The sequence below is a fragment of the Pelodiscus sinensis genome, chromosome 19, assembly GCF_052426305.1.
Source record: "Pelodiscus sinensis isolate ZL-2025 chromosome 19, ASM5242630v1, whole genome shotgun sequence".
Taxonomy (NCBI): Eukaryota; Metazoa; Chordata; order Testudines; family Trionychidae; genus Pelodiscus; species Pelodiscus sinensis.
The window spans coordinates 26679510-26705490 of record NC_143070.1 but is presented as its reverse complement, the minus strand read 5'-3'; the positions used below and the strand labels follow the sequence as shown (position 1 = coordinate 26705490).

The window sequence follows — 25981 nt, the reverse complement described above, 5'->3', positions numbered from 1 at the left end:
CTTATGCTACATGACTGCAGCAGGCCCTCAGATCAGGCTGTGGCCCCACTATGTGGCAGGCCCTGGCTCCCCACTGGAGCAGCCTCCCCCCAGCCACGTGGCAGGGGCCAGCTCCCAAAGCAAGCCCCAGCCTCCAGAGCAAGCCCTCCTCACCACGTGGCCGGAATAGGACCTGACCGGCCTCCACCATGTGGCCTCGGCACAGGCCCTTTCCCCACCTCCCCCTGCCATGTGGCCACAACATGCAGGATGTCACCAGAGAAAGCCCTGCACCCCCTACGGCACCCTCTCCAAGAGACCACAGCAGGCCCCACCCACCAGAGCACGTCACTCACCTCTGTGGAGGTGGGGTGGGTGGGTCATTTTTTGTGTGTGGCTGTATAGGCGCACACCTTAGAGGGAACACTGCCCGGCCTTTTTCAGCACTGTCCCTCGGCCAGGGTAGACCACCCCTTCGAGTGCAGGGTATATTTTCTGAGGACAAGTAAATCTCATTGTGGCCCTTGCAATAACCAGCTCGGCCTCGCCTACCCTGACCTGTGACTGCGCAGTGAATTGGATCCCACTCCTCTAACGCCTGAGGTGTCCACACTGGCCTAGCAAACCACCACCATGAGAGACACGGTGCCCCCAGGTCAACATTACTTCAAAATAATGGCTCGCTGTTGCAATGCGCGTGTTATTTCAAAATAAAGTCAGTTATTCTGAAATAACACCGCTGTGCAGACATCCCCTAAATGTATGACAAACAAAAATATCATCTTTTCAGTTGCTTTATGCCTGGGAAGAAAGCTTCACCACACTCCATGTTATGAGCTTCACCACACTCCATGCCAGTGCCGTTAATACAATTAAGTTAATCTGTGAAGACTCGGTAAAAGGATCCCTTCTCTGTTTCTTTACCAAACTGCATTTGTTGTGTTTTTAAAACCAAGGACATGAAGAGCCCAATGCTGCTCTGAAATCAACAGTGGACACTGACTGCAAATAATATTTCTACAGAAAAATAAACGAAAGAGGATATTGCAGCAGAGATTTGTATGGAGAGGAAGGCAGGATGTCAGATTGAGGAAGGAGTGATATTAAATGATGCAGGAGCAGGCAGGGAGGGGCTATATCTTGATTACCAATGATATGTGGCTAGAAAGTTGAAAATCGCAGGAATTAACGCAGCCAGAAGTTGAAAGAATGTTACAAACAAGATTGGTTAATTCGTTCTATGATTTTTCACCTATGAATGTTCAAAGGTGCAGCGCTGTATGGGGTGTATGTGCTCTGCTGTCTAGAGAGAGCCAATCAAGATGAGAGTGAGGGAGAGTCACACACGTGTAGCGCTGTGCTGGTTATGACACATGGACATTGTGACTGAACAGTCTGATACTGCCATAATGAATTGGGTTCAGTGAAATGTTTTGGATTTCTTGAAGTGTCACAGCTGAAATACACATGATATATACAAATGTGAACCTGTCAGATGTTGATATAGACATGAGGGAAGAATAAAGGTCAATAATTCCATTTCTAAAAATTGATTTTTAATAAAAAACTGTTAAAATTTAAAGGAAAATGTTGTGCCGACACCTTCTTACAGTGACAGGCTTCTAAATTAGAAGACATTTTTTCTTTCATGTTTGACATTGAGATTTCACAGCAGTAGAAAACTGAGAGAAGTGAGGTCCCCTCCCCCGTCCCGTACCATCTGCGCACGCTGGCCCAGGGGACGGGGCAAGGTGAGGGCAGCAAACCCCACCCACTGTCTGGCCGTGTTTCTTACCAGCCTCACCCTGTGCTTGGGTGCAGTAAACCTGGGACAGGGGATGGAAAGCAGCCTGGGCTCCTTCCAGCCAGGGGGTCCCATTCACCCAGCCTGGGCTGGGCTGCCAGGTGTCGGGTTTTCCAGTGGAAGCTCCAGTTGCAAAGGGAAAGGGGCAGTGACTGGTTGGCACAAAACATCCAGGTACCTGCAGTATCCAAGCCCTGCCCCTAGGAGGAAGGGCCAGTCGGTGCCGCAGGGTCACTGTCAGGAGCAGGGATTCCCTCCTGCCAGGGCCGGCACCGGGCAGATGGTCAGGGGAGCCGCGTTGGTGCCCCCGGCGTTGAGACCGGGACAGAAGAAAGGGCGGAGCGTCCCGGAGAAGGTGCCGGTGAAGGTGAAGAGATGGGACCTGTCAGTCACATTGTAAAACGAGACCTCGCCCGCCTCGTAGTCCAGGAAAACCCCCACCCGGCTAGGCCTGGTGCTCACGGGGAGGGGGGTCGGGGAGGAGATGCAGGCCTTGTATCCCCCGTCCCTCAGCCACACGGCCCAGTATCCGTTCCCAGGTGTGAATATGACCTTCCCCTTCCTGCTCACAGATTCCCTGCAAACCCCCAGAGTCCAGCCGGTCTTGTTTCCCACCTCCACCTCCCAGTAACACCTCGTGCCTATGAAGCCTGCAGCACCCAGGACAAAGATACAAGGGTCAAATCTCTCGGGGTTGTCGGGCAGATCCTGGTGCATGTCTCCAAGTCTCACACGTTTCCGATCCTCAGACAGGATGAGTTTGGGATTTGCTGTGTCTGGATCCAGCGTCACGTCCACTGGGGAGAGAGTCACAGAGTCAGGGCCGGGGGCAGGGGCAGGTCCCTGGGGTCAGGGGGAAATTAACCTGCCCCCCCGTTAATCGCTGTGCAGGGGGGGGGTGTTATTGTCTGAGGGGAGTCAGGGCCCCTCTGCCGGTGATGAGACACAGAGCGGGAAAAGGGCAGGAGGAGCGGGGGAGGGATGGGAAGCTGTCAGTGGGGGGAGAGGCAGGGTAATACTAGGAGAGGAGAGGAGAGGGGAGGGGCAGATGATGGGGCAGAGAGCAACCATAGGGCCAATGTGGGGCAAGAGGAGCAGGCACAAGGGGACAGAGGGGTGTGGGAAGGGGCAGTCCTCAGGAGGGCAGAGGGAGGGGCGGACACCAGGGAGTAGAGGGGGAGGAAGGGAGCAGAGGGGCACAGAGGCAGACAGAAGGGTGTGGGGAAGGGCAGGCTCTAGGGAGGGAGAGTGGGGAGGAGATGTGGGCAGAGATGGGGTGGGGCCTACACCACAGGACCCAAAGGGGGGCCCAGGGAGGAGACCCCAGGTAGGCAGAGGGGCAAAGGGAAGAGCAGGCCCCAGGGAGGCAGATTCCCAGGAGCGCTGTGAGCGAGACACGAGGAGTCGTCCTTCCGCTCTGCCCTGCGCTGATCAGGCCTCAGCTGGAGTCTTGTGTCCAGTTCTGGGCCCCACATTTCAGGAGAGAGGTGGAGAAATTGGAGGGTCCAGAGAAGAGCAACAAGAATGATGAAAGGTCGAGAGAACTTGAGCTAGGAGGGGAGGCTGGAGGAATTGGGCTTGTTTGGTTTGGAAAGGAGCAGACTGAGAGGGGACATGAGAGCGGTTTTCAAGTATCTAAAAGGGTGTCACAGGAGGAGGGAGAAAAATTGTTCTCCTTGGCCTCTGAGGGCAGGACAAGCAGCAATGGGCTTAAACTAGGGAGGTTGAGGTTGGACAGGAGGAAAAACTTTCTGCCTGTCAGGGTGGTGAGACACTGGAATAAGTTGCCTGGGGGGTTGTGGAGTTTCCATGCTTGGAGATATTGAAGAGCAGGTTGGACAGACACCTGTCAGGGATGGTCTGGATGGTGCTTGGTGCTGCCATGAGGGCCGGGGACTGGACTCAATGACTCTCGAGGTCCCTGCCAGTTCTGTGATTCTGATGGAGGTGAAGGCAGAGAGGGGCCTCAGGGAGGCAAAGGAGCAGTGACCAGAGGGGCTTGTACCAGGGGCTGGAGGGGGATGATAGGCGCAGGATCGGGAGACAGAGGACAGGGGAGAACTAAGGGGACGGTGGAAGGAGTGTGAGGGGAGGGGGCAGGCAGCAGGGGTGAGGGTGGGGAGAGGAAAGGGGCTTGTGCTGAGGGGAGGGAGCAGGGCAGGAGGAAAAAGCGAAAGCACCAAGGGGAGAGCAGGGGAGAGTAAATGCCAGGGGACAGGGATGGGGAAGGTACCAAGGCAGATGGGGGCGGGGTGGACAGTCTGATCCTCAGTGGGTGGGGAGGTGAGGGAAGGGTGGGCGCCAGGGGGCTAGAGGGCTATCAGGGGGAGGGGTAAAGAATGGGGGGCAGAGGATGAGCAGATGGGGTGGCAGCAATGGGGCAGAGGGAGGAGCAGGCACCAGGGCTATCAGGGGCCAAAGGGAGACAGTGAAGGGAAAGGGCAGGAGGAGCGGGGGAAGGGTGGGAAGGTGTCAGGGTGGGGGAGGGAGGGGACAGGCTGATGCTGTGAGAGGGAAGGGGAGGGGCAGATGAGAAGGGAAGAAGGGAGACCATGGGGGCAAGAGAAACAGGCACCATGAGGACAGAGGGGGGTGAAGGGAGGGGCAGGTTCCAGCCGGGATTTCCCTAGGACCCCCGAGGGGTGTACACCAGTGCTCCCTCCAACTGTGCCTAGCCGTGTGCAGAATACATTTTATGACGTGCACTGCGGCGCGCCCAGGAGACACACGGGCTGTGGCCATGTGAACGCTCTGCTGATCCGCTGGGCAGCTCCTGACTCTCCCCTGAGCGCGCAGGGCGGGTGTGTCAGCAGGGCCCGGACGAGCTCTCCTGGCTGCTGTCTGTGCCGGTGGGGCTAGTCTGGCTGCCAACCCACTAGTTTGTAAGTAGGGCATGAGTGAGCCTCCCACCTCCAACAGCTCGTGAGAGAGGCACCAGGCCCAGCCTGTATTGACAGGGACACGCCTGCCCTGCCTGGGGCCCGGCCCACAGAGCTGGGCTGCCCGGATCCATTCTGCCTGGGGCTGGGCACAAACCACTGAGGTACCATGTGGAGTCAGGAAATGTTGGGACCCTTTTAGTGTCTGAGTGACGGGCAGCAGCAGAGCTGGGCTGGGCCTGCCTGGGGGAGGGGATCTCTCAGCACCAAGGCTGTGTCTACATTGGCACCCCTTTCCGGAAAAGGGATGCTAATGAGACCAGTTGGAATTGCAAATTCTGCGGGGAATTTAAATATCCCCCGCGGCATTTGCATGAACATGGCTGCCGCTTTTTTCCAGCTCGGGGTTTTGCCGGAGAAAAGCGCCAGTCTAGACGGGATCTTGAGGAAAATAAACCCTTTTCCGCAAGATCCCTTATTCCTACTTGAAAGGAGGGGCAGGGCAGCGGGGGATGGGAGGGGAGTGCAACTGCAAACCAATGGGCTGTTGCCAATGAGTGGAGTATGAGGGAGTGGCCATTTCTCCACTTCCTGCCCCCTTCACCTGGGGGCCAGTCCCAGTTCACACCCATGTGGTTGCACTGGGGGTTTGCACGGGGGCAGCTGCATCAGTGCAAGGGAACCCGGCTCCCACGGCCTCAGACACTGTTGTCCCAGGGCCGTGCCCCTCCCCTCACTGAGTTATGGGTCAGTAACTGCAGGTCGCTGGGACTGGGGGCTGGACTCTGGGCAGCTGAGGCGCCCTGGCCCAGTGACTGGCAGGGAGGGACTGTCCCCAGCCCCAGCCCCTCGTGATGATGGGCAGGCCGGGCTCAGGGCACCAGCTGGGACACTCCAGAGCGGCTGTGAAATGTGCCCTGGCCAGGAAAATCCCCCCAGCCCTGATCTCAGCCCACAGACCCGGCTGCCAGAGACTCGGCTCCAGCCTGAACTCTCTGCCCAGAGCGACGTGTCCCCTGGGCCCTGTGAGCGGCACAGACCCTCTGCCGCTGCCCCGGCATCTCCTAGCACCGGCACTGGCCACAGAGCCCCTCCCAGAGCCCAGGGGGGCAGCTAGCAACTGCCCCAGACACCCTCCTGGCTCCCCTCGTCCAGCCCTGAGGCAGACGCGCTGGGGGTCTCACACCAGGCTCTGCAGACATGGCAGGTTTGGCTACACAGGCGGGCAGCGCGTGCCAGAGCTGGGAGGGGCAGACACTGATTATGGGGTTCGTGCCCCAGCACTAAATAGCCCTGAAGAGCTTGGGGGCTGTTCTCACACGACCTTCTCTACTGAGCCCCCCCAGGTATCAGGGCCTGTGCCCGGCCTGTGCTGACACAGCCACCCCTCTGTTGTGTGCTCCCCCCGGCTTGGAGACTCACTGCCCTGGGCCGAGCAGACAAACCCCTTGGCTACTGCGCTGTTTTGTGCAAGAAATATGCAAATGAGGCAAAGCATGGAATACTGCCACACCTCATTTGCATAATTAACGAGCAGCCGCTTTTTGCACAAGAGACTGTTGCATAAAAGGAGAGGTTTAGATGGTGCCTTTTTGCGCAAAAACCTCGTGTGCAAAAATGAAGCTGAATTAAACAGGAAACAGGGCCCAAAGACAGACCCTGGATTTGCCTTGGGCCCAGCCCCACTGGCTGGACACGCCCGGAGTTTTCTCCCCAGGCTGCAGAGCGCCGAGGGGACCCTGCCAGGAAGCCGCTTCCTGCCCCAGACCGAGGGGGGATGAGAGGGTTCAGGTGAGAAGCGGCTCCTGGCCTTAGCTCTGGAGTCACAACCTGGCTCCATAACACCCCCCAGCCCCTCCCCAGGCTCCAGCTTTGCCAGCAGGGTGTGTGAGGCCCCCTGACTCCCAGCCCCTGCCTGTGGGGTCCCTGCACTGGGGTGAGCCCAAGGGTCTGGTGTTATTGCTCTCCCAAGGGCCGGGCCATCTCCTAGGCCTGAAGCACTGGCACAGTGCCGGAGGCGGGGGGGGGGGAGGCTTCCGGGAGCCAGTCACTCCCCAGAGCGGGAGATGGCGTCACCGACACCAGTGCAAAGCCAATTACCTGCAAATCCTCGGGCTCGCCTGAGTCCTGGAACAAGCAGAGAGAGAGAGAGAGAGGTGAGAATTCCCACCGCAGAGCCCCCCGGAGCGGGAGCAGGGATGTCCTGGCTCCTTCCACCACCCCCAGCTCTGCCCTGGCTCCCCACAGCCTCTGACTCCCCTCGGCTGCTCTGTCCCATGCTCCCCGGCTGGACTCCCCCCTGCGCCGATTCCCTTACACCCGCCCAGCCATGGGGCTTCTCCAGGTGGGGGAACAGGCTCCCAGCAGCTGCGGTGCCCGGCCCTAGGGCAGCACCCCAGGATCCTCACCTCTCTCCGCAGCCAGCGCCCCTGGAAGGGAAGAGAAAAACCCATCAGTGGGGGGGCAGTGCCCAGGGCTCACGGCCCAGCTCTGCCCCGCGCTGCCAGAGGGTCCTGGGGAGCAAGGCCCCAGAGCCAGCTTCTCTCAGATGTTTCCACCCCCAGCCACACAGCCCCTGGGATTTCACACGCACTGGAACAGGGGAGGTGCCCAACTCCTATGGGCACCAGTGGGAGTTCGGGGCCCAAGCTGCTCCGGGGCTGCTGAAACTCCCGCCAGGCCCCTGTGTGACTCACTGGGCACCTGCCCAGCTCTGAGCATCTGGCCCAAGGGGTTCAGACACCAGGCCCAGGCATGTGGCTGGTGTCAGTTAGGGAGGCTCCGTGAACGTCCAGGGAGCTGGGACTCGGGCCCTGAGTCTGTGACGTCGTCTCCCACGGCAACCAGCTCCCAGCGTCCCCAGAAACCCCCCCTGCCCCTGGGCTCGCGCAGGCTGGGCTGGGGGACTCTGCTTGGCAGCAGGAGGGGGCGGCCACAGGGACCGGGGCAGCGAGGGAGGCACCTTCACTTCCTGCGCCTGTTCTCCACCATCCACGTCCCTCTGGGATCCTGCCGTTCTGCTCAGTGCAGCTCCCCCTGCCCAGGAACCCGCCAGCCCCCCAGGAGCAGACCCTGGGGTCTCAGGGACCCAGCTGGGCCTTTCCACGCCCCTCCCCACATCCCCAGACAGTGAGAGAGGAGCCCCCAGCAGCGCCGCCCCGTACCCAGGAATCCCGTCACGGCCCCCTGGAGACTGTTCTCTCCTGGGAAGTCCCGGATTCTCCGCTCCAGCTCCGGGCACTTGGGCGCAGGATGCGGCGACGTCGCCTCCTCGCCCCTGCAGAGACACGAGGGCGTTATTGGTCTCCTGCCTCAGCCCCTCAAAGCCAGACAGAGGAGCGGGTGGGGGCTGGGCCACAGGCAGAGCTCACAGGGCCCGGACCTTGGATGCTCAGGGGGGTTTTTCCTGCCAGGCCAGGCCTGGGGGCCTCTCTCCAGCCAGAGGGAAAACAGCCCAGGCAGCACCAGGCCCAGCTCCCACACACCCGGCCTGGCCCATGTGCCCCCCTAGGACCTGGCTGGGCCGCTCCCAGGGCTGAGAGAGGGGCCCATTCTCCAGGCCCAGCCACTCCTCAGCTTCTCCGCTCAGCCCCCAGGGGCCGGGTCACTCTCCATGGGGTGGAGGCTCCGGATGAGGAAACTCCCACCCCCCCGAGGCCTGGCCTGGGACACTTGGCTCTTTCCCCACAGGCCCCCCATGGGCCATGCCAAAGCTGGGGCCGGGTCCCAGCTGGGCCGTTGGGATGACCAGCCTCAGCTCTATTAATAACCCCCTGAACCAGCCAGGTCCCAGGGAGGTTCCCCAGCCCAGAGCTGTGGGGCAGTCCCCTCCCAGGGTGCATCACACCCCGGCAGTGGCCTCAGGGTGGTGGGTACGGAGGAGGCAGGGTTCAGAGGGTGAGACAGGCCCATGGTGGGGGGCTGGGGCTGCAGTCACTGCCTGGGTTCTGAGCCTGCTCCCAGCATGACGGGGGTGAGGGGCAGACGGAGCCCGGACGTACCTGCTCACGGCGCTTCTCACACCCTAGAGGGGAAGGAGACAGAGCAGAGAGTCACTGCCCATGGCCCAGCCCGGCCCCTGCCCCACAGAGGTCACACTGCTCCCCTGCCCCACAGGCTGCTCCCCCAGGTGGCAGACCCACTGAAGGGCTGTGCTAGGGAGAGTCAAGCCCTTTTCACCAGCTGCTTTGCGGGAGGGGGGGGGGCAGCTTTTCACCAGCCTTCCCAATGGCTCAAACTCCTGCCTCTCTGCAGTCCTGGGGCCCCGGCCCTGCAGCCACCCCGGGCCCTGCTCCCCCCCCCCCCCCGAGTTACCCTGTGAGCCCCCAGTGACTCAGGGGCACCCCTCCCTGCACTGGGCTCCAGGCGTGTCTGACCCCCCGTCTCACCTGCAGCAATTCCAGCGCCGGCTGCCGATGCTTCTCCTCCAGCTCTGAGATCAGGGCGCTGAGCCGGGAAATCTCCTCGCCCAGGCGGGCGGCGTGTTCCTCCCTCCTCCTCCCAATCTCCTCGTCCAGCTCCCCCAGCCGGGCCAGCAGGAGGCGCTCTCGCTCCACCAGGAACTGCCGCAGCCGCTTGCACTCCCAACCCACCAGCTGTCGCTCCACGTCCGTCTGCCTCTGGGGGCGCAGAGCGGACGGGGCCGGGTCGCGGGTGAGCGGGGCCGTGAGAAGTGGCAGGGCCTTGTCCGGGCTGCGCAGAGCGTTTCACTCCGTGTCTTTGCCCGGACGGCTGGGCCTGGCCCAGGGCTTGTCCCAGGGCAAAAATGTCACCGAAAATCACCCCAACCCCCATCACTGCACCAACAGACTGAGGTGCAGCCTAGGCCGTGGGAAATGGGGCCCAAGCCAGCTGCTGGTATCCCTGGGGTGTCTGACACTCACACCTGGGGGTCAGCACAGATCTTCCCTCAGCCTGACCCTGCCACAGCTGGGCATACAGAGCAGTTTGACAGGCCTCACCCCTGCCCCCCATGGGAGAAAGGCAGAGCCAGAGGCTGCTCCCAGCCAGCCTGGGGTGAACTCACTGACCTCAGTGGGAACTAACACCAGCGTCCCCCAAGAGTCTGACCCAAACCCCACTGACTCCAGTGGGAACTAGCACCAGGGTAACAGAGGAGCCTGACCTGTACCCCAGTAGGGTCACTCTTGATTTATACCAGGTAGCTGTGAGCGGAGGCCGCCCCACACTGAAGTGACCCTGAGCTGTGTCCCTGCATTAACCATGGAAACCCTTTAACCTTCTGAAGGACCCAGACACCAGGCAGCACAGAGACCCGCCTGATGCTGTCACTGCTCCTCCCCCACCATGCAAAGCGGCTGGGCAGGGCCGGGCACCTACCAGGAGCCTCTCGCTCTCCTCGTCGCAGTCGGATTCCAGGCCCCGGAGCGCGTCTCTCTCCTCCCGCAGACGCTGCAGGCGGCTCAGGATTTGCTCCTGCAAACACAGACAGCGGCTCTGGGGGCTGCTTGGAGCCATTGGCTCGTGCCCAGCGAGAACAGCGCCACGGAGCAGTGAGGCAGGGGGAGCAGGCCCCCCCCCCCCTCCAGCCCTTGGTAACTGCCCAGCAGCACTGCTGGGCCTGGCCCAGCTCCATGTGGCTGGGTCGTGTTCCCGGGAAGGCCCCTGGCTCTACCCAGGGCAGGTCAGAACACGCAGGGGGCTCTGGCGCTGCAGAGAAATTGCCCTGTAAGTCTGGTCCCTACCTTGCACTCTTGGGCAGCCTCCTCGATGGGCACCACCGTGTGCGCGCGGTGAGCCCGGGACCTGTCGCACACCACACAGATGGGGGCTTGATCCTCTTGGCAGAAGAGCTTCAGGGCCTCCTGGTGCCTCTCGCACCCTGGCTGCCCCTCGGGCGCTGGCCCTGCCGGGAGCCGCAGGCGTTTCACCAGCTCCACGAGGTTCCCCAGCTGGTAGTTGGGCCGCAGGTGTCTGTGTGGGATGGTCTCTCTGCACTGGGGGCAGGAGAAGTTGGGCTCCAACTCCCCCCAGCACTGGCTGAGGCAGGCCCGGCAGAAGTTGTGCCCACACTCAATAGTCACTGGGTCTGTGAAATACTCCAGGCAGATGGGACATGTCACCTCATCCTGGAAGCTCCTGGCCAGGTTCCCGGAAGCCATGGCCCCTCTGCAACCCCGCCCTGCGGGTTGGTTTTGTTTCCCAATCAGAGGAAGCAGCGTAGCCTGTTCAAGCTGCTTTATTTTTTTCTAAGCAGGTTGTACAACTCGGAGCCAATCACACTTGCTGGATGGAAATGCAGAAATTAAAAAACCCGCCACAGAAGTCAGACCCTCAGAAATACCCCAAATAAGCACCAAGCTACCTAAGAAAACTCCCAGGCAGTTACAGACACACAGACCCTTGCCTGGTTAAAAGGGGGAGGTGTGTTAGTCTGTAACTAAAAGAAGCTTAAAAATCAACGAGTTTTCATGGGCACCTCCCCCTGCTCCGTGTTTGCCGTCTGAGGCAGTGGGCTGTGCCACGGAAGCTCATGACACTCTCCAGATTTTTTGCTAGTCTCTCTGATGCTACAGGGCCAGGGGTTTCTTAAGGCACCAGAAGCTGGTGGTGCTCCTGTTTATAGGCGTAGGCAGGAGCTGAAGGACTGTGTCCCCTGCAGCGAGCTGGGCCTGGGGAGGGACCCTGAAGGGGCAGTGGGATTAATCCCCCCCCCCCCATTTACCCCTCATGTTTCACAATCAAATTCTGTTCCCCTTTGCACTGAATCATACTGGGGTGCTGCTGAGGCCCGTGACTCGCCCCGTCATTAATGATCATCAGAGACAGGGCCCATTTGGGGGCCAGTGTCCCCCAGCAGCTAAGTCGGGGCTGCCCCCCCCAACAGGGTGTTCTACTGCCCCAGGTGGGGAGGAGAATGGGGGTGATAAGGGCCCCCCCGCCCCAGGGCAGGACCCAGAGCGGCCACAGCCCCTGCTCCAGGCCCTCGAGTTCCCCTCCCCTCGGGCCCCACAAGCTCAGGCCCATGGGCCCCAGGGGGCTCTGTGCCCCCCCCAGCTGCCCCCTTGTGACACGGGCTGTGACCCGCTTTGGGCCCCGCCCCGCTCTCACCCCGGGGAAAGGCCCCGTCGGGCCGAACTCGCAGCAGCGCCCCCGCTCCAGCTCTGCGGCACGTGCGGAACCCCCCGCGTCGTGACACGCGGTGCCGGCCCCGCCCCCTGCATTCGCTGCTGCCGCCCGGCCCGGGCGCCCAATCGCGCGAGGCGGGGGCGGGGCCAGGCAGCTCCGGGTCAGAGCTAAGCCCGGGCGCGGATGCCAGACCGGAGTCACTGACCCGCCGCGCACGCGCGGTCCTACCCCTCCCCCCTTCTTCTGCCGCGCGCCGGCCGGGTTTTCAGAGCGTCCCGCCCGCCGCTCCCTGCCCCGCCCGCCTGGGCGTCTGACTCTGTGGCGCGAATTCTGAAGGAGCCGTTGGGGCCGTTACTCGCCGCGCGCCTGGTTCGGCTTCTGGTCAGCGCCGCGCGGGGGCGGGGGCGGGGCAGGAGGACTCGGAGGCGCTGAGGTGAAGTGGGCGGGAGGAGGCGGGCGCAGCAGGTGATGTGTCAGATGGGGCGGGGCAGAAACATCGCTGCGGGGCAACTGGGCAGCTTGGGCGGGGGGGGGGGTAGAGATCACGTGACACCAAATAAAACTGACAAGGTGGGGGCGGGGCAACTGGTGCCTTTGCTGCCCCCCCCCCCCCGGGTCCTTTCATGCCCCTCCCACGCAGCTGTGCCAGGCTCCCCAGTGCGGGTCTGTTCCCGCCCTCCCCGGGCAGGCGAGTCCCCCCGCTGGGGTTACAGGCTGCACTTGGCCTAGGAGCTGCTGCATGTGAGGCAACGGGACCCCCGCTGCAGAGACCGGCCACTGCCCCTGCCTGGGACCCTCTTGTGCAGGAGCGGCTCTTTCTCAGTTTTTCAGGAAAAAAACCTCTTGTGCCAAAGTGGTCCCTAATTAATTATGCAAATGAAGCACAGCTTCATTTGCATAAGCTTTTGTGGGAAAAGGGTGTAGTACAGACCTAGCGTGTCTCTCTTTTTCTTCCCCTGCCTTATTTATTCTGGGATCTAGACTCTAACACTCCGGTCATCTGAAGAAGTGGCTGTGCCCACGAAAGTTCACGATCCCATCGACATGTTTTCTTAGGGTTTAAGGTGCTACTAGAGCAGGGTCCCCAACCTTTTCACACCCAAGGTCGCTTTTTAAATCTCCGAACACGCAAAGCTCCACTGCCCCACCCCTGCCTTGGAGCCCTGCCCTCTCTATTCTCCTCCTGTCCATCACTTGCTATCCCCAGCCCTTACTTACACACTCTGATGAACAGTTTATTTTTAAACTATGCGATACATAAAATCACGTGTTTATAGTTCTGAAATAAATGGATAAATGGTCTGTCTGTTTTCTGGTTTTTATGCATGAATCATGCTATTTAAATCTAAATCTATAATGAAGCATTTATATATACATATACTACATATACATTTTGTGGGGGGGGGGAACAGAGTTACAGAGTTCTGCAGCTGGGGAGCAAGTGGAGGCAGAGGCAGAGAGTCCCCTACATCTCCTTTCTCCAAGGATTTCCCCCCAGGGAAACCAGTGCTTGCCTGCCCCTGGGGCCAACCCCCCAGTGCAGGGAAGCCTCCTGCAGGGTTGACTCACCCCTCCTGTGCAGTGCAGGGAGCCCATGCTCCATCCCTCCTGCAGTACACTCAGCAGAGCAGCCAGTGCACTTCTGGAATCTCCCAAAGTGGCACTGAGCTGTAGGACTTCTGTCCAACCCCAGGAAGCCCACACTACCTCCACTTTCACTGGAGGTAAGTAGTGGAGCTTCTTGGGGGTGAGAGGGAAATGGGGGCAGAGCAGACAGGACACCTTGCAAGCCACTGCTCAAGGCCCTGCCATCAACCTGTTGGTGACCACAGATTTAAACAGTTCACATACAATGGAAATTCAAGAAAGGTAAATGTCTTCATTGAATCAACACTCTCCCAGGGGGCACTTGGATTTGAACCAAGGACCACTTGATCTGCAGTCAAACACTCTGCCGCTGAGCTACACCCCCATGTGAGAACAGTGTCTACAGCCAGTATTGACAAGTGGGTAGTGAACAAGAGACTTTTGTGTAACACATCTCAGCTGGGATGGTCCCTCACTGACCCTAGATTGTGACTGGTCCTAACAAGGAGTTTTCCTGAAAGCAGCAGAACTGGGGCAGGACAGAGGTTCTGTCCACACAGAAAAGTTCTTTTGGAACAATGGCCGTTATTCCAAAATAACAAGGCAAGAGTCTACACAGCAATTCCGTTAGTTTGAAATAACTCTGAAATAACGGAAGGCTGATTCCAACTTCTGTAGACCTCACTGTATGCAGAAAAATGCCTATTCTGAAATAGCTATTTCAAAATGAGGCGCGTGTACATGCTCCACTTCTGCTATTTCAAAATATCCCCTCCCTAGGGCCATTCTAAGTTATTCAACCTGGGGCTCTAAATCAAGGTAACACGTCTACATTAGGGAAGCCTCCTCAGACTCATTTTGAGGTTTCCCTGCAGTGTAGACGTGCTATTTTCAAATAAACTGTTCCAGAATAGCTTATTCCAAAATAAACGTGCCGTGTAGATGTAGCCAGACAGTCCTGAGAGATGAAGCAGCTGGAGGGAAGCCAGGAGTGCAGAAGCCAGTCTGAGAGCTGAGTGTCCCACATGTCTACCCCAGGCCTTCTGTCTAGGTCCTGTGGTGTAAGGGGCAGCACTAATGACTCTGAATCCTCCAATCTGAGTTTAAATCTCAGTGGGACAGGCTGGGGTGGTTGCTGGGAGGTCCTCGTGCTCCAGGCTTTTTTGCTTCCTTGTCTTGAGGTTCACTAAGGGGGGGGTTTGCTTGTGTGAGGCCCATTAGAGCTTTGTGAGCAGACTTGTGCTCACGTGACTGATTCCATCACAGCTGCAGGGCAGAGAGTGTGAGCAGAACGGGGGTCGGGGGAGTTGTATACTTTGGGAAGGGTCCTGGCTCCCAGCCACATGCCTTGGAACAAAGACCAATGGTCCCTGCACAAAGTGCATTGTGGGAAAAAGAGTGGGAATAAGAGATGGGGCAGCAGGAAAGGGGCCAGCCCCTCAGCACCAGCGAGAAGGTGGGAGAAGATGGGAGTGAATCCTGCTACCTCTCATGTGCAAAGGGAGCACTAACCCACGTGCAACTCATCTCTAGTGCTCTGGCCTCCACCACTCCCAGCAGCTTTGTGCCCCACTAAGGAGGGTTATTTCAGAGACCAGGGAGGAAGAGGGAGGGGTCTCTGGATGCACGGAGCCCCCTGGCTCTGCCTGTGAAAAGAAAGAACAAGAGCACAAGCAGAAACTTCAATTCCACTTTGTGCTTCTTGACTTTTTCAATCTAAGGACTTTGAAGAAGCACTGCAAATATCTGCTCCAGTGGCGCAATGGGTCAGCGCACAGTACTTATAAGGCAGTACTTGTAGGAGACATGCTGAGGTTGTGAGTTCAAACCTCACCTGGAGCACTCACTTTTAGTCCCTGCTGGGTCATCCCCTTGCAGTGGTTCCCTCATCTTCCCCCCCCTCCCCCCCCCCCCCCCGCAAATAGCAGCAAAACTTGTTGAGCAAAAAAGAAAAAAAATTGACGAGGGGAGGGCTGGGTCACCTCTTCCCCCTCCCCTGGAATTTCTTCACACCCCCTCTCCTGCCCCCCTGGGCTTGCCCCAGAGCCCAGGGCTGGGAGTCTGGTCAGCAAGTGAGACTCGCCCGTCAGTCCAAGCTGCTTTCTCCCCGGCTGCCGTTCCTGCCTGTCCCGTGCCAGCGCCGCACACAGGCCAGTGAGGCAGGACGGGGGGGTGTCCGTGGGGCCCTGCTCTCAGTCCGTCCCTCACAGGCCCTGTGGGCTGCTTGAGGGCTGAGCCCGTCGCCCAGGCCTGGCGCGGGGATGGGACATGGGGCACGTTTCCCCCTGTGAGCGTGTGCGGGGGCAGGAGGGAGCCACACGGGCCCGGCTGAAGGTTTTGTGCTGAGGCTGGAGGCTTGAGCCCGAGCTGTCGGCCTCAGCGGGACTTGCTCCTCCCCCCTCTCCTGCCTTGCTGCCTCCTTTGGCCAGCAGCGCTCAGGGGCAGCCGGGAGAGCCGGCACCAAGGGCAGAGGAGGCCGAGGCACAAGCCCCTCAGAGGGGACAGGCCTGAGGCCTCTGGCTTGCCCAGGCTCACGCCAAGGGGCTTTCTGTGGTGCCGGGCGGGGGAGGGAGGCCAGGCCCAGGCCAGTGGGAGAAGGGGCAGCGCCTGCCAGGGCAGCAAGGGGAGCTGCAGGGAGCGAGACGCGGCGTTTCTGCCTGGATCACTCAAGGGTCCTTCTGCGGGTGAAGCGCCTGTGACACCCCTGTGCTGCTGGGTTCCTCTGCCCCTCCCCTGGGAGGCCGTCCCCTTCGGGGGGCTCTTGCCCTGACACTCGTCCAAGGGCCACCTGGGCAAAGCATCCTGCCCCAGGCACCTTCCATAGCTCAGCTGGCAGAGCAGAGGCCTGTAGCGGGAGCTCAGTAAGTGCCCTTAGGTTGCTGATTCAACTCCAGCTGAAAGGAGAGATTCTTCTCCCTCCCCCTGGCTGCAGGCCCGGCCTTAGGACCAGGCGACTGCCTTGGGTCTGTCCCTTTGGGGCCTGGTGCTACAACTGACAAAAAGGTTTTGGGTACCAGCTGCCAGTCAAATGTCTTGGGCTGCGCAGGCCTTGAGTCATGGCAAGAGCTGGAGGGGAATGGGGAACGGCTGCACTTTGGAATGGGAAGGGAGTGTCTGGAACCATAAAGTAGAACAGTTTTAAGACTGCTTATAAGGAGGGCACCATGGTGTAGTTGGCTAAACCACCTGCCTGGTTAGCAGGAGATCCTGGGTTCAACTCCCAGTGGTGCCTTGTTGCCAGGTCAATGGGTCTTTTCTTCCCACTATTCTTCAACATGTATCTGGAGTTGTTTTTACCTTCAGTTGAGCTTGGTGGTGTCCTCACAGTGGGAGTAGGATAGTAGCAAAGAGCAGGAGGTACCCTAGGGGTTTGATTTAGTGAGGCTTAGCTAGACATGCTAAATCAAGCTCTGGGAGATGGATTGCAGCAGCAATCACCACCTGAGTGAAGACATGGCCTAATGGTGCAATTAGTTAGATGCCGACACTAACAGCCCCACTGCTGGTAACTCACAGAGGCTACATCTACACTAAGGCTGTGTCTAGACTGCATCCCTTTTCCGTAAAAGGGATGCAAATTAGACACATCGCAATTGCTAATGATGCGGGGATTTAAATACTTCATTTGCATACAAATGGCTTCCGCTTTTTTCTGGCTCGGAGCTTTGCCGGATCTTTCAGAAAATAAACCCTTAAAATAAGGATTAAGGGATCTTTTGGAAAAGGTTTTATTTTCTGAAAGATCTGCGTCTAGACTGGTGCTTTTTCCAGCAAAGCTCCGAGCCTGCGTGTTGCACAGCACTGGTAGGAGACATGGAGGGTCTATTGGCACCTGCAGCCTCTCAGAACAACCCCCAAATACCAGCCCTTCCCTCCACCCTTACTGGGGTCTGCTGGGAATTGCCAGGATGCCAGCCCACCCCAGTGTCAGCCTAAGGATTGCCTGGTCTGTAAAAGCTGCATCCTGGAAATGAGGAAGCAGCTAAAGTGACTCTGGTGGGACTTGAACCCACAGCCTTTGAATGACTAGCTGGGCTCACATTAACTATTACAGCTTAGAAGTCCAACATGCTTTCCATTGCACCACAGAGCCTGATGGACTGTTGGTGTTGATATCTCCACTTTCTGCTTTGCAGCTTGGCAATTGCTGCAGGAAAAGGAAAGGGAGCCAGGTCTGTCTCTTTTGGGAGAGCACGTAGGAAGAGGGATGGGGGTCACTGAGCCCCCAACACTGAAAACTAGAAACCAGGACAAAGCTGCAGTTGGAGAACATGGGCATCAACCCCACTACTTTTTGCACACAAAGCAAGGGGTTTCCCATTTGAGTTAACTCTCTGCATATGAGCACCTCACCTACCCCACCCACCTTGTTCTAGACCCCACAAGGTTTCTGTGGCGGCCTGAGGCTCCTTTCTGAAAGGGACACTTGCGGGACTGACACCCGTGGGCCGGCTAGCTCGGAAGTTTAGAACATGGTGCTCATATCACACAGACATGTCTTAAGAGCAAGCCCCTTGTTTCAAACGATAACGGGCTCACTATTCCAACGTCCCTGCAAACCTCATGGCAGGAGGAGTGAGGGACATTTCGCAATAGCGATTTATTTTGAACTAAGTGCTGTGTAGTCAGCACCAAATTACAAAATAAGCTATTTCAAAATTGACTCAAAATAAGCTATACAATTGCATCGCTTATTCTGAGGTATGGGACACACCCCTAGGCTGTGTCTACACTGGGCCACTTATTCTGGAAAATCAGCTGCTTTTCCGGAATAAGCTGCGAGCTGTCTACACTGGCCCTTGAATTTCCGGAAAAGCAACGATGCTCTACTGTACAAAATCAGCCGCTATTCCGGAAAAACTATTCTGCTCCCGCTCGGGCATAAGTCCTTATTCCGGAACACTGTTCCGGAAAAGGGACAGTGTAGACAGCCCAGTAGCCTTTTCCGGAAAAAAGCCCCGATCGCAAAAATGGTGATCGGGGCTCGTTTCCGGAAAAGCGCGTCTACATTGGCCACAGATGCTTTTCCGGAAAAAGGGCTTTTCCGGAAAAGCAGCCTGCCAATGTAGATGCTCCTTTTCCGGAAAAACTGAAAACGGAATAGTATTTCCGTTTTAAGCAGTTCTGGAAATTCATGCCAGTGTAGACACAGCCCTAATGAGTTAGAGCCCAGCTCTGTCCCCAGATCCCTGCTCCATGCACCCACGTACTGACTCCCTCGCTGCCATAGGGCTGTTTGCATTGGCCTCTTCTCTTTGTCGCCAGGCTTCAGCCAGGACAGAGACTCAGGCAGGAGAACGTGACCCGGCTCCCTGCACCTGGGCCCTGCATTTCTCATCCCTTCAGAGACACTTATTAGTGGAGGAATAAATCACAATCACATGAGTGTAGATTATGAAATGTTGTTGTTGCCTTGGAAACTCCCCACAGACCTTCCCCTGGGGGTCCCGGGCAGCCCGCTCACATTGCACAGCTCACTTTGAGGTAAGGGTGATGTGTAGACTCACCCACCCTGTTGAGGACCAGCCTGCCGGGGGGAGGTTCTGGCCACTTCCTTTCCTTGTCTCTCTCAGGCTGTGTCTACATTCCAGGGTTGTGTCTGCACTGCAGGCTTTTTGTGCAAGAGCAGATGGTCTTGCACAAAAACTTGCAGAGCGTCTACACTGCAGGCCCGTTCTTGCACATGTAAATTTATAGTGCAGCATCAGACAACAGGGCTTCTTGCACAAGAGTTATTCCTCTCCCCACGAGGAATAAGCCCTCTTGTGCAATAACTCATCCACAAGGAGGCAGTGTGGATGGGTAACAGGGGTTTCTTGCTCAAGAAAGCCCTATGGCTAAAATGGCCATCAGAGCTTTCCTGCGCAGGAGAACGTCCACACTGCCATGGGCGCTCTTACAGAAAAGCACTTCTCTTGTGCAAAAGCACATGGGAGTGTGGACACACTGTTGTGTAAGACCTTTTGCACAAAACAGTTCTTGAGCAAGAAGTCTGCAGGGTAGATGTAGCCAGCCCCTCTCTCCAGGGAACTGCAGCCCCTCGACCCAGGCAGCTCCTCCCGGCATTCAGGAGGCACCAGGCCGAGAAGAAACCGTCTGACACGGTGCTGCCAGGGAGGGGCCTCACTGCTAGTTACTGTTCCTGTTCCAGGAGCAGAGCGAGTTTTGCCCTGGGCACCGATATTGAGGGCGTGTGACCCTGTTTGTGTGTGAGCCCCCATGGCACCCATTGGCGCCTGCTGGGGGGTGGAGGGTCCCCTGGTGCCATAGCTCCTCCTGGGGAGGGGTGGAGGGACCCCTGACCCAGTATTTCCTGCTGGGGAGAAGTAGAGGTACCCCATTCCCTATAGCTCCTGCCAGGAGGGACCCTGACCCCTTATCTCCTGATGTGGTTTCAGTTTTTCCCTGGCAGATGCTCCAGACATGAGGGATGCCAGCGCACTGGCCCAGCCCGGGCCGGCAGTGATGGTTTTATACACAGCAGGGAAATTCCCCGGCTTCTCCCCCTCACAGAGCTGCTGCCTCTCCGGGAGGCGGATGAACTGCAGGTGCGGGACAGCTCCCTGCCAGCAGGGACAGCAGCCAAGGCACCAAATATCGCGGGGTCTGCAGCCAGTGTTGGGAACTGGGCAGGGAACAGGAGGCTTTTGTGTCACACACGTCTCAGGTAGGACGGACCCTCACTGAGCCCAGACTGTGACTGGTCCTAGCCAGGAATGTGTCTGGGGCTGGTTTGTGTCACTCTAAGGCCGTGTCTACGCTGGGCGTAAGAGCGACGCTGCCACGGTCGATGTTCCGGGCTCTAGGGAAGACCGGCTGATTGGAACTGAGCTGTGCAGAGTCTTGTAAAGGAACCGCAACTTCTCTGGAGATTTGCTGAGTTTTAGATGAGGGTTTATCAGAAGGGACATTGTGGGCTCAGGAACAAGGTGGGTGGGGCAGGAAAAGCTACTTACAGGCAGGGGAATTAGCTCAAGTGGTAGAGCGCTCGCTTCGCATGCGAGAGGCAGTGGGATCGATGCCCACATTCTCCAGTGATAGATGTTTGCTGCTTCCTCTTTTCCACAGACAGAGCCAGCCAGGGGCTAAGTGCTTCCAGGGGCTCCTTCCCTCTTCCATAAGGCAAGGGGCTGGTTTCTGCAGTCCAGAGGGTGTCATGTTTGCCTCACAGGGAGGAGTTCTCTGGCTAAAATCAGGCAGGCAAAGTCCAGCCTGTAACACCCAGCGGAGGGGATTCACCTGTCTGGGGAGGGTGGGAACAGACCAGCACTTGGGAGCATGGCTGCCAGATGCTTAGCACATCTGGATACAGAAGAATCCCAAGACTTGGTTCTGCCAGGCTCATTTCCCCTCTTCTGTTTCTTTTCAGCTACCTGCAAACTGCCTCCCAGCTGTGGGTGAGGCTGAGTGTGTGTGAAACCAGCTGCCCTTTGGATGATTTTGTTAATTGTTTAAAAAGCCTCAGGCACCTCTTCTGCCTGGGGAGGTGTCGGTAATAGATGCCTAGTGTGACATCCCCTGGGGTTTTACCCCTTTGTCCTGAGAAGTCTATCTGGTGTGTCCAACTCTGCCTCAGGCCAAGTGTTTGCATGTTTCATATCGAAGGAAACTCCTCCTCCCTTTTTCCCTGCCAGTCCTTCCTGAGCAAGCTCTACCCTTCTGTGCCAAAATTCCAATAAAGTGTATTATCCCACCACGTCCCTGTGATACCAACTTCTTCCTGCCCATTACCCATCATTTCCATGTGTCTATACGAGCATCTAAGACACAGATTAGATTTTGCTTCCCAGTGGTCCCTCGTCCCTCATTTATCTCTGCGGTTACAGCCCCTGCTCTCTCCCATTTCTGCCCCATCTCCCAGGTGTCCATGTTGTTCACTTACCTGTGGGCTTTGGTCACCTGCCCCCATCAAACCTAGTTTAAAGCCTCCTCACTAGGTTAGCCAGTCTGCACCCAAATACTCTTCCCTTCCTCGACAGGTGAACCCCGACCCTGCTGAGCAGCCCTTCCTGCAACAGCATCCCATGGGCAAGGAGGCCAAAGCCACCTGCCCACTGAGCTGTAGCTTTCTGTGCCCAGGAGGCCAGAAACCGCCTGGACTCCATGGCTGGAGGGAAATGGGGAATGGCTGCACTTTGGGAGTCAAAAGTGTTGTCTGGAAACATAAAGAGCCATTTTAAAGAGGCTTTGGAGGAGGGCACCATGGCTTAGTTGGCTAAAACACCTGCCTCATAAACAGGAGATTCTGGGTTCAAGTCCCAGTGGTGCCTTGTTGTAACCTTTGCTCACATTTTCCTAGGTCCTTCTGGGATACAGAAGAGGCCTCCCCTGGCCACCCATGGAACTTCTGGTTCAGGAAAGGCTGACTGGGGAGGGATGTTGGGAAGAAGGAAACAACAAGCTTGGAGCCAGTGCAGGGGCTGCTGTGACTGGCAATAACAGGGCTCTCACTGCAATTACTGGGACAGGAGAGTCAGCACCACACACACTTGTGAATGTGTGAAGGAGTCAGGGCCTAGAGAGCCTGAGGGTGCAACCTCTGCAGCTCCTGCAGCCATGGAGAGTCAGGGTCTGTGGGCATCAGGAGCATCTCACTTGAGGGGGAGAAACCTCTTGGGACTTGTGGTTTCCTTCTTCCCCACACACCTCTGCAATCAGCCTTTTCCTGAGCTAGCAGTTCCATGGGTGGCCAGAGGAGGCCTCTTCTGTGTCCCAGAAGGGCTTAAGTAAATGTGAGGAAAAGCTGCAACAAGGCACCAATGGTAACTGAACCCAGGAGCTGCTGTTTATTTGGCAAATGCTTTAGCCAGCTAAGCCACGGTGCCCTACTCAGACCCACCTCTAAACTGTTCTACTCTATGGTCCCAGACAACACCATTGTCGTGCAAAGTTCAGCCATTCCCCATTTCCCTCCTGCCTTCCCACCCTGGCGGTGTCTGGCTCCCTGGGCACAGAAGGCTACAGCTCAGTGGGCAGAGGCTCTAACATGCACCTCTCCGTCAGCCACTGGGACTGTGGAGTTGCCTTTGAGTTTCTGCAGGGTTGGGGGAGGGCAAAATGAAGCAAACTTTGATTCTCTGGCTTGTAAACCCCTTGGTCTCAGGGGTTAGGTTGGAGTCCCCAGGTGGGGGCCCGGCCTCCTTCAGTTTGGTCCCTTCCTGAGGGCACAAAACTGACAACAGAGAATTCCTTTGTCCCGCAGCAATCTCTGTTGGTCAAAGGGTTAGCAACCGAATATTTGCCCAAGTTTAAGTGCAGCAGAAAATACTATTGAGTGTGTTTCTGTGGTGTAGTGGTTATCACATTTGCCTAACATGCAAAAGGTCCCTGGTTCAAAACCAGACAGAAACACAGCATCTCCTATTATTGCACTTCCCCTGGGTGCCAACAAGGCAGTTCTAAGGCCTGCCTCCTGGTGCAGGGATGGGTGGCCTGTGTGCTGGCTTTCAGGAGCATGTGGGAGACAGCTCAGCAGGTTAGGCTGAGATAGGAGGATGCAGGGCTGGGGCTGAGACTTCTCAGCAGTGCTTTACCTGGGACCAGGTAATTGCAGCCACAGAGTCCAGGACCCACCCTGGAAGTGCCATTGCTGTGCACCTTCAGGGCAGTGTGGCTGTGGCCTTTGGTGCAAGTGGACACAAAGCCACATAATGTCCTGCCTCATGCCCAGACCCCAGCCACCCCGTTCCCCTTGCTTTCTTCCCCCCCAGCTCACCCAGCTTCCTTTGCCACCCTCCCTTCTTCCTGCTCCCCCACCCTGATCCTTCATCCACGTTCCTTCTGTACCCTTTCTCCTGGCCACACACTGCTCCTTGGTGCTTCTCAAGCCAGGCCCTGCAAGGAGCCATCGGGCAGGAACCAGTCCTTGGAGCTCAGCTTGCACCGGGTCTGGTAGTTTCCCACCACATCTCACCTGGGAAGAGGTGACTTGTTCTCCTTCCTTCTTACCTTACGTCTCCGTTCCCTTCAAAGGTCTCTGCTGCTCGGGACCCGTCTCCTCAGGGCGCTGCCCCTCTGCCACTGGGCTGGGAGTGGGAGACTGCACAGTCTCTGCACTTGGGCTGAGAAGTCTCACGGGGACTCGTCTGTTGATGGCGTTAGTCAGCCCGATGGGCAGCCAGATCCATTCCGTAGCGCTGCCCGAGAGGGAGCTTTACAAGTGCCCAGTGTCCATTGGTATTTTCTGGGGCTCTGTGTAGGGGACTGGGCTTGGCCATCTTTTCCACGGGAAATGCCTCTTCTTTGGAACAGCAGCTCACACGAGTTCATGGAACTTCTGCTTCTCAGCTTGGGAAAGGGACGACTCGGGGGATGGGAAAGATATTTGTGCTGTGAAAACAGCAGGGCCCCCAGGGAAACTGGTAAATAATCCCAGTGCCCAGGCCTGATGTTACCTGCCCCCACACAATTCACACAGCAAACCTGGCTCCCCGAGCACAAGGGGAATCTGTGGGCTCATTGCTGGGCCGTGGGGTGAAGCAGGAAACCAGCCTCCTCCTGTGGGGCCTGTGAGTGTTGCTGAATCTGGGCCCCTGCACCTGGGGAACGGCAAACAAAAGGTCTGGGGGCCACACAGAGACCCCGCTGGGCTGAGCAGGAAGTGGCTGGGACTTTGCTTTGTCTTTGCCTGTGGGCTTGGCTGTCTGCAGCCTGGAAACCTCCTGGCTCCTCAGGCCACTGGTCTGGATGGAGCGTTACAGAAGTCGGAATAATGGAATTGCTGTGTAGATGCTCCCATTGTTATTGCAGTATAGTGGCCGTTATGCCCAAGGAACGCTGCTGTGTAGATGCAGCCTAGGAGAAATGCTTTCATGAGCATGTGGGAGGAGCAAGGGCTCCTACAATGTCAGGAGAAATGGGGTTATGAGGTCACCTCTCTAGACATAAAAGAGATGATATAAGAAAAGAGGATGTGTCAGGAGTGGGATTTGAACCCACATCTCCATTTGGAGACCAGAACAGCCAACTAAGGGAAAGACAGGTCCTTGAGTCTGGCGCCTTAGACCACTCGGCCATCCTGACACCTATGCAGACCCCTCCAATGGCAGTTTTCTTACATGTGTGAGTTGCTCAGGGAGGCGGCGGGAGCACCTCTCTTTCCCCGCCTAACAGCCACTCTACAGTCCCATTTCCATCTCTCTAATGATAGGACAAGGGGCCGGGTTTCAGGATTTTTTGCGCGAGAACCTCCCAGTGTAGACCTAGCCCTGTAGTCAGAGTTCGAAGGCTGTAGCAAGTAACCAGGAATGACATCCCTTGTTTCAGTATTTTTTCTCCTATAAAAGTATAAAGCTATATTTAGCTAAGCTGTTTGTGAGTAACTGGCAGGTACCACAGTAGCCCACATCCGCACAAGCGCAAACGACCTCACTAGTGGTGCACATTATGAAACTCACTCCGCCCATGGATGGAAAGTCTCAGAGGGAGCATGACCCCCCACCCATCTTCTTCCCTGCATTGGCAGCCACAGTCCCTTTCAGCCACTGGAACACCCCGGGAAGAGAGGCAGGAATGGGGCCAAGTGCAAGTCAGAGTAGGGGGGCAGGCAAAACTCAACTTGCCTTGCAGGGCCACTGGCAGCAGCATCTCGCTTGAATATTGGTGGGGACAGAACATGCCTGAGAGAAGCCTGGGCCTCAGACACCTTGAAGCAGTTGCCAAAGTAGCTCAGTTGGGAGAGCATTAGACTGAAGATCTAAAGGTCCCTGGTTCAATTCCATGCTTTGGTAGAAGCCTTAGTCAATAGGTCTTGGCGTCTCTGGCAGGCTACTATCTGCAGTCAGAGATCAAGAGGCTGGGAATGACATAATAAAAATGATGATATTTCAGGGTTAGAAATAGGAAAGGGGATTTCATGTCACCTCAGAGATGGTTGCCATAGTATAACAGGGCTCTTGGCTTCAGCTGCTCCCAGCCTTGCTTCTCTGTTTTGAATTCCATGCCCCCAGGAAGGAACATTAACAGAGCCTGCCTCGGACTAATTGTGAGGCTTCCCCATACTGAGGACATGCTATTTCTATTTTCTTAGAGTGGATGTTATTAGGTCAATTTAAGCAATTTCAAAATAATTTCCAAGTATAGACATGCCCTTATAGTCCCGGTCTTCACAACATCCTCTGGTAAGGAGTTCCACAGATAGGCTGTGTCCACACTCAGGGGTTTTTTCGAAAAAAGTAGCCTTTTTTCGAAAAAAACTTCACCTGAGTCTAGACTGCAGCTGCGTTCTTTCGAAATTAAATCGAAAGAACGCGGCTTTTCTTTTGACGGTGGTAAACCTCATTTCACGAGGAAGAACGCCTTTTTTCGAAAGTGCTCTTCTGAAAAAAGGCATTCTTGAAAGCAAACAGGGCTTTTTAGAAAGAGAGTATCCAGACTCACTTGCTGCTTTCTTTTGAAAAAGAGGCTTGCTTTTTCGAAAGATCCGCGTGCAGTCTAGACGCTCTCTTTCGAAAGAGGCTTTTTCGAAAGTATCTTTCGAAAAAGCCTCTTTCGAAAGAGGCTTGCAGTCTAGACATAGCCATAGACTGTGCGTTGTGTGAAGAAATACTTCCTTTTGTTTGTTTTCAACCTGCTAATATCATGGCGCATCCTTAGTTCTTCTATTATGGGAAGAAGAAAAATACCTTTGCTTATGTACAGTCTC

General features: G+C 56.9%; 8 non-coding genes and 1 pseudogene across 9 annotated transcripts; 5 read left to right on the top strand and 4 right to left on the bottom strand.

The window, feature by feature from the left end:
* Positions 1 to 1545: 1545 nt before the first annotated feature.
* LOC142821535 (zinc finger protein RFP-like) lies at positions 1546 to 11930 on the bottom strand (annotated as a pseudogene). Its single transcript, XR_016347366.1, has 9 exons — positions 11734 to 11930; positions 10368 to 10908; positions 10003 to 10098; positions 9051 to 9281; positions 8664 to 8686; positions 7827 to 7939; positions 7071 to 7091; positions 6763 to 6789; positions 1546 to 2580 (listed from the first exon to the last, which is right to left on the bottom strand). The product of XR_016347366.1 is annotated as a zinc finger protein RFP-like (transcript).
* A 1721-nt stretch (positions 11931 to 13651) lies between these two features.
* On the bottom strand, positions 13652 to 13723 carry TRNAC-GCA (transfer RNA cysteine (anticodon GCA)). Its single transcript has one exon. It is a non-coding gene; the product is annotated as a tRNA-Cys (tRNA).
* Positions 13724 to 15086: 1363 nt separating this feature from the next.
* TRNAI-UAU (transfer RNA isoleucine (anticodon UAU)) lies at positions 15087 to 15180 on the top strand. The gene is made up of 2 exons: positions 15087 to 15124; positions 15145 to 15180. It is a non-coding gene; the product is annotated as a tRNA-Ile (tRNA).
* A 2146-nt stretch (positions 15181 to 17326) lies between these two features.
* On the bottom strand, positions 17327 to 17431 carry TRNAR-UCU (transfer RNA arginine (anticodon UCU)). The gene is made up of 2 exons: positions 17395 to 17431; positions 17327 to 17362 (listed from the first exon to the last, which is right to left on the bottom strand). It is a non-coding gene; the product is annotated as a tRNA-Arg (tRNA).
* Positions 17432 to 20299: 2868 nt separating this feature from the next.
* TRNAA-CGC (transfer RNA alanine (anticodon CGC)) lies at positions 20300 to 20372 on the top strand. The gene has a single exon. It is a non-coding gene; the product is annotated as a tRNA-Ala (tRNA).
* Positions 20373 to 21534: 1162 nt separating this feature from the next.
* TRNAM-CAU (transfer RNA methionine (anticodon CAU)) lies at positions 21535 to 21608 on the top strand. The gene has a single exon. It is a non-coding gene; the product is annotated as a tRNA-Met (tRNA).
* Positions 21609 to 22616: 1008 nt separating this feature from the next.
* Positions 22617 to 22689, top strand: TRNAV-AAC (transfer RNA valine (anticodon AAC)). The gene has a single exon. It is a non-coding gene; the product is annotated as a tRNA-Val (tRNA).
* Positions 22690 to 24251: 1562 nt separating this feature from the next.
* On the bottom strand, positions 24252 to 24360 carry TRNAL-CAA (transfer RNA leucine (anticodon CAA)). Its single transcript has 2 exons — positions 24323 to 24360; positions 24252 to 24297 (listed from the first exon to the last, which is right to left on the bottom strand). It is a non-coding gene; the product is annotated as a tRNA-Leu (tRNA).
* A 634-nt stretch (positions 24361 to 24994) lies between these two features.
* TRNAF-GAA (transfer RNA phenylalanine (anticodon GAA)) lies at positions 24995 to 25067 on the top strand. Its single transcript has one exon. It is a non-coding gene; the product is annotated as a tRNA-Phe (tRNA).
* The last annotated feature ends 914 nt before the right edge of the window (positions 25068 to 25981 follow it).